Source organism: Pogona vitticeps, chromosome 6, assembly GCF_051106095.1.
Source record: "Pogona vitticeps strain Pit_001003342236 chromosome 6, PviZW2.1, whole genome shotgun sequence".
Taxonomy (NCBI): Eukaryota; Metazoa; Chordata; class Lepidosauria; order Squamata; family Agamidae; genus Pogona; species Pogona vitticeps.
Genome location: NC_135788.1, coordinates 84,238,393 through 84,246,148, shown reverse-complemented (window position 1 = coordinate 84,246,148; position 7,756 = coordinate 84,238,393).

Genomic DNA, 7,756 nt, shown 5'->3' with positions numbered 1-7,756 from the left:
ACTGTTTAGTAGAGTTAGTTTCTCCCCTCCCCTTCCCCTTTCCCGTGTTTTATGGTCCCTAAGGTCTCCTTCAAGAGCTGCGCCTGCTGCCGTAAGAAGATTCCTACATCGGAGGGTCATAGGCTTTGTCTCTTTTGTCTGGGCCAAACCCACCTGCCCCAATCCTGTGCTCAGTGCAGGAGTTTCACCAAACAAGTGTTGAAATTGAGAGAGCTGCGTTTACACACCCCTTTGTGGGAGAGGTCTCTTAAGCCTCCTGACATGGACACTCCATCTCTACCTTGATCCACCGCGTCTCCCTCTGAGACACCTATCCAGTCTCCCAAGCTCAAGGCTCCTAAATCTAAGTCCACCTCCCACTCCGCCAAACCGAAATCCAAGTCTACTTCTTCAAAACCTAAGAAGGCTACTTCCTCACCCGTACAACAATCAACACTGCAGCGACCATCTCTCCGCTGCTCAACCCACTTCCAACCCGTTAAAAGCTCTTCCCCTCCGGTTCGTGGAGAGCCCTCTTCTCCATTTCTCCTGGCTCCCGCTGCTAATATTGCAACCACGGTACCGTCCCGAGAGTCCTCGGAACCAATGAGCCCCACCTCCTATATCTTCAGAGTTGGGCTCAGAATCACCATGTCTGCCGGACCCGGTAATGGTCAAGGAAAAGGACAAAACAAGGTATGCAGTACCGGCATCAGGAGATTCCCAGCCTTCAAAACACTCGAGGCTGAAGGTCTCCAAAAAATCTGGGGTTTGTAAACATTGACCCAAACACAAGAGGAGTCAGGACTCATCTTATGATTGGTTGCCCATGCCATATCGACGGAAACACTACAAACGTTGGCACAGGGAGATGGAGGAATGGTACAGCCCCCGTATGTTTTACGGGTTTGACCCCTCCAGTTCTTTGTCCTCATCGTCGTCATCTCGTTATACCGACTCCTCGGATGACGGCTCTTCATCTACCCCTGCTAGAGACTCTGGGGCCAGAGGTCGTAAGCAGACTCGGCTCCCACAGGCCCCCTTGGTACTGACCACACACAAGAAAGATTCCCAGCCAGTACCATCAGCTGTCAAGAGATCTAAGAGCACAAGAACATCCGTGGTAAGTCTCGAGATCGCAATCTGGGTGCCACCAGTACGGATGCTACCAGTACCGAGCCTTTTCCTAAGCATAAGACTAAGACTTCCTCGGCTGCTCTGGTCGAACCCAGGAAGCCCACCAAAGGCCGCCGACACCACTCCCCCTCTGAGGGGTCAGATTCATCGCCCGGTACAGACGCTTCCGGTACCAAACGCAGTACCAAGCACAAAAGGAAAAGATCATCAGCTACTTCTGCCTATTCTGTGCAACCTATTCACCGCCACAGGGGTCATCTGACTCATCTCCATCTTCAAGACCTGACCCATATGAGTTGGATTCGTCGGACTCTTCACCTTTGGAGTCCCCACCTAAAGCAAATACACCTGACTCAGATATTGATGGTGCTAATCCCACCTCACCAGCGGCTGACTTTGCATCGTATTCCAACATGATTCAGCAAATAGCCAAGGCATTAGACCTATTAGTTCATCAACCACCCCAAGTTGAAACAGACAAGGTCTACGCAGATATTGACGAGGATCAAACCCCTCCTCTGTAAATGGCTTTCATCCCGTCCTTGCTACGTTTGCTCAAGCAAGTCTGGGACAAACCTTTCTCTATACCACAGATACCACGCCATGTCGAAAACTCTGTAAGACGCATGGTACCAAATTTGACTTTCTGGCTAAGCACCCCCCTCCTAACTCAGTCATGGTAGATGTTACCCAGGCTAGATCTCAAACCATCTCTAACGCCACACCCAACAATAAAGAGGGTAGGAAACTGGACATCCTCGGGTGGAGGGCATACTCCTTGGCATCCTTCACCCTCCAGGCTGCAAATTACATCACAGCCATGGGTGCATATCACAAACACCTATGGAACTGCACCCTTCCATCCCTGCAAGCGGCTCCAGTGAAACTTAAACCCTGTGGACTTTCTCTACACCAGGAAGCCATGGCTCTTGCTAGGCAGGAAAGGGTGACTACCAGACACATTATCGAGGCAGCATCCAAGAGTTTAATGACAGGAGTGGCCATCAGGCACCACGCATAGCTTTGGTCAGCCAATATTAATGATAACTCTAAAACAAGGATACAGGAACTACCTTTTGATGGTACTGGTATGTTCGATTCCATGACACATGACATCCTCGGAAATCTACCAAAGGTGAAGAAGACAGCCCGTTCTTATTCTTCTCAACCTTATTACAAACAGTGTTATCCGTGGAAAAGACAACCCTCCTACCAACCATACAAACCTTATCAGGGAAAACAGAGATATTATCCTCAACAACCTTCGTGCCCTACTTGTCACCACAACCAGCGTCAGCACACACGTCAGACCTACAGGAAGTCTGAATGGAAACCCAAGCAGGGTCTTTGACTTTCCTCTCACTCTCACTTCCTGCCCATCTGCCACTCCTACCACCCGTTTAGCACCTTTTCTTCGCAATTGGGTTGGCATTACTTCCGATACATGGGTACTTACCATCGTCGCTCAGGGTTACACCATCGAGTTTATGGACTTTCCTCCACCACGAGTCATCCTCACGCCTCCTTCTGTCGCCCTCAAGAGAGAAATAAAAGTCCTATTAGAAAAATCAGCCATATCACGCACCTTTCCAGACCCCACAGATCCAGATTTTTTTCTCCAGATACTTTTTGGTTCCAGAAAAGGACTACTCCTTTTGCCCTATTTTAGACCTGCGGGATTTAAATGTTTTCATCACTTACCGCCGTTTCTGTATGGACACCTTAGAGCGCATTCTCCTGCTACTCCATCGCGGAGGCTGGTTCTCAGTAATCGATTTGAGCGACGCGTACTTTCATATTTCTATCAGGCACGACCACTGCAAATATCTTTGCTTCTCCCTTGGAAGCACTTCTTTCAAGTTCATCACCTTGCCATTCAGTCTTTCCACAGCTCCTTGAGTCTTCACAAAATGTATGGCGCCAGTGACAAAGGGGATTGCCGTGTATCCATACATAGACGACTGGTTGCTGGTAGCCCCCTCAAAGCATCAAGCAGAATGTCACACCAACACTACGCTGTCCTTACTGAAACACCTAGGACTTCAAGTCAACTACAAAAAATCAATGTTGATCCCTTCTCAAGTCACAAGCTACATAGGTGCTGTTCTAGACACAAAAAGAACAAGGGCTTTTCTCCCGCAGGAACGTGCCCTCAAGATACGGACCCTAATCCATCACTTCATGCCTCTAAACTAACGGCTCACCAAACACAAAAACTTCTAGTCCTCTCATCCTAAGGACTACTGTCAAGATACATCACAACAATGTGGATGTCATTCTTGTCACCCCTTGGTGGCCACGTCAGCCATGGTTCACAATGCTGACAACCATGTCTGTGGACTCCATGAGACTTCCATCTCTTCCACACCTTCTCACTCAACACTACAGAGCCACATATCACCCGGACATACTCTCTCTACACCTAACTGCTCAGTGAATACCATCCTTTCTCACTCCTGGAAGCCTTTCACAAAGAACCTGTACAGGAGCAAATGGCTCGCCTTCAAAAAATTTGCAACCTCGCGAAACCTACCACTCTCACCAACCTCTATGGATGCTGTCCTGAGTTTCCTTTCCTACTTATTTGACAATCATCTGGCGCTGTCTACACTCAAGGTGTATTTGTCTGCAATAGTGGCGCACCAACCGTCTGATTCGGATGCTGCTCTTCTCTTCCGGCAACCCACAGTTAAGCAATTTCTTCGTGGCGTGGCACGCTTGAACCCTCCTCGGGTACAGCCTACCCTTCAGTGGTCTCTCCACACTGTCTTGAACCACTTGACGTGTCCTCCCTTTGAGCCGCTTGCCATGGTTTCTGAGTGTCTGCTCACTTACAAGGTTTTGTTCCTAGTTGCAATTACCTCGGCCAGAAGAGCCACAGAACTTGCCACTTTGCAAGCTGACCCACCTTTTCTCCGATTTCATTTGGAAAAAGTAACCCTTTATCCGGATGTTTCATTCCTTCCTAAGCTTTATTCTGGTTCTCACGTTCGCCAGCCTATTATCCTGCCTATCTTCTTTCCTCAACTGTCTACTCCTGTTGAAAGGTCCTTGCACTCGTTAGACGTTCACCGGACATTATCTTATTACTTCCAGAGGACTACTCCATTTCGGGAATCCAAACGTCTCTTTGTTTCACCTCACTTGCCTCATAGAGGACAGCATGTCACCCCTCAGACTATCTCCAGATGACTCGTCCAGACTATCCAACTTGCTTATGAGGTGGCTCATAAGCCTCTTCCATCCTGCATTAAAGCTCACTTTACCAGGGCTGTGGTGACCTCCATGGCGCTTCTGAGATGTGTTCCTCTTCATGACATTTGCAGGGCAGCTACCTGGTCCACGCCCTCTACCTTTGCATATCACTACCGCCTGGATGTCCGTGCCAAGGAGGATGCCCGATTTAGACGTGCGGTCTTATCTTCTGTGTTGCCGTGACATCCCTCCACCATTTAAAGGTAAGCTTGTTAATAACCCATTAGTGAGCATTCACCGAGGCCACGAAGAAGAGAGGTTACTTACCTGTAACTTTGGTTCTTCGAGTGGTCCTCTGAGAATTCACACTCCCCCCCATCCTCCCCTCTGTCCATCATGCCTGTCTCTCTTTTTGAGCAGCAGCGGAAATTGGGAACTGAGGTAACTACCAGAACAGGCGGGCCATGTGGGCTCTGGGGTGAGGGGCAGTCCTAGCAGGTGTTTTAGCTCCAGAATGTTCTGAGACCTCTGCGCATGTGCAGACTTACCCGATTAGTGTGAATTCAGAGGACCACTCGAAGAACCAAAGTTACAGGTAAGTAACCTCTCTTTTTCCAATAAGTTCTGCTCAAGTCTTGAAAACTAATAGCTGTAGCTTTCTTTTTTGAGACAATCTGCCTCATATTAGATCTTTCCTCTGTTCCTACTGTTCCCCCCCCCCTTCTCAGCAACATTGCCTTCACTGGTCAGTTCTGTATTTTCATTATCTGTGCATGGTAAGATAGCCTCAGTTTATGCATTTTTGCTCTAGGCAGAATTCAGGCTTGACTTGAGCAGCCACTTTTCTGCCTTTGTGTCTGTGGTATCTGTAAGGCTCTCCTCCAACACATTTCAAATGAGTTGATTTTTGTTCCTTTTTTTCTTCATTGTCTTTCTTTCACATAGTATGGATGATTTTGACCTTAGCTTCCAGTGACAATCTTCGCTAACTCCAGTTTCTTTCTTTTTATTATTTCAAAAGGCAAAGGGTCATATTTTGGAAAACATGCACACAATATTTCTTTAGAGTAGGGGTCCCCAGCCCCTGGTCCATTGCCCGGTGCTGGTCCATGGCCCATCCGCACATGAGCACGCACCCCCATGCATGGACCCTGCCCCCCCAAACCACTGCCTTAGAGCTTTTTGTCCAATATAGCTTTTCTTCCTCAACTTGTCTAACTCAAGGAAAGAGTCTGGAAATTGGATCATAGATTTCTATTCTGCATTCTACAGAGCGGTCATGGCAACATTCGTTTACCCAAGATGTGAAAGGGTGTGCATGTTTCTCCATTGTACATGTTGTAACTATTCACATCTTTGCTTCACCATTTCATTACATCCAAAACAACACTTCAAAATATTTTGGCACAGAGGGACAAAGCCACATCCCAGCTGTTCTTGCTTCTGTCCTCTCCCAGCAACCATAATACAACTCACGTGCATCTTCTTGGATCCTCTAGCACTTACTGGGTCATTCTACATGAGGGAGGTTTCTGTTGGAATTTGTATGTAGTGCATGTATCCTTAGACTTCCATTTTAAAAAGCCAGGAAATTCAATTCTTCAAAACAAAAAAAAAACCATCTAGTTTATGAATGTGGAATATTGTACTTCTGTACCGATTCAAAAAACTAGAAAATGGCCTAGTATTACTACACAATATAATGAATGCATTACCAACAGTAAAAAGGCTGCCAAGCCTAACAAAGCAAAGGGCAGCTCAGTGTTGACAACACCAATGATAGCAATCAAGATGGTCTACAGCAGGTGTCCCCAACCCCAGTCCGTGACCTGGCACCGGTCTGCAGCCTAGGCAGGACCGGGCCACAGACACAGATCTCCTGCCCCCCCCGTGAATGTCCCCCTCGAGCACCAATGTGCATGAGCGCACTCTTACCCCTGTGAGCATGCTGCATGCATGCGCATGAGTGGGGCCCCCAAGCATCACTGTGCACATGAGCGCACTTCGCCCCCTGCGGGTGTGCCATACACATGCATGCAAGCAATCCCCGTGAGCGCCACTGCATGCATGCACGTGAGTGGACTACGTCCCCCAAACCAATCCGTGGTTGGGAAAAGGTTGGGGACCACTGGTCAACAGAATACCCTCTTCTGTGTACTGCTATTCACACTTGTTAAAATACAGCCATGACAATTTCTTTGTGTTTGGGTGAGAAGTGGTTAACCGATGAAAAAATGTGTCTAGTTCTAGGATTTTTCTTTGTTTGGTGACCCTTTATAAATGGTAGTGAGCACAACAGGGTAGACTATTTTGACTGCTGCCATTGATGTCAACATTCAGGCCATTTTTTGCTTTGTAAACGCTGGCATCCTTTTTCCATCTGGCAATGTGAGTCTGATATTGTTCAGCAATATTGGGCCATTTCTTAGCATACTGAATTATAGGTACAGAAGCCCAGTGTGCCACATTCATAAACTGGAGCATTATTTTTTTATTTAAAGAATTAAATATTTTTTAAGACATGCACAATTTTGTGTGTATGTGCACTCTTTTTTTGTACTTACTTTGTTGGCTTATCCAACCAAATGTGCAAACCTAGGCCTTGAGCTTCTGAGAGGAAAGGCAGGACAAAAAAGTAAAAAATGAACAAGTAAACATTCACAGGTATAGACTACCGTTAACATGGTGGATTGCTTTGGAAACCACAACCTCAATGCTTCTCATACATTCAGCTTTGCAATACTTCTCCAAAATCAAGTGTTTCCTTGTTAAAAATATATATATATCACCGCCCCCTAAATATTAACACTGGATTAAAAATTAAGGCTGTCATATGGTAGTTATCAGTTTCACAGCCTGCCTTTAACCTACAATATTAATATTGCATTATTAATAGGGGGTTAAATTATAAGATTGTCATTAATTATTCACAGACCTAAACTGCAATACAGGGGGAACACAGACGAGACAACATTGCAGGGGGGTTGTAACTTGTAAGCATCACTCGTCAGCACTCCCACATCCAAGATACAGCGTAAAGGTAATACTGTAGGCTGCATGGATATGAACACTGACAAAAGCCTTTTTTAAGACATTCTAAAATTCACTCCCCAAATTCACATTTTTCACATGAAATGATGCCTGACGTAGAAATGTCACTGAACTTCACTCAACACTGCTGATTTTATGTTCCGGTAGACAGGCTGCAGCTCAATCACAGCCCTGTGTTCTAATTCTCCCATTCATCTTCCAGGTGATCTATCTTCAGGCGAGACCTAGAGGGCGGAATAAAACGTCGTGGAAAGGAACCACAAAACTCTAACTTCCTATAAGAGGCATGCGACTCTACTAATTTGTTTCTGTACTTGTTCCATGACTGCCAGTAAACTTTGTTGCTGAGGCGGGCTTTAACAAGAAAGACAACCTTTCTCGCTAATGGGCATCT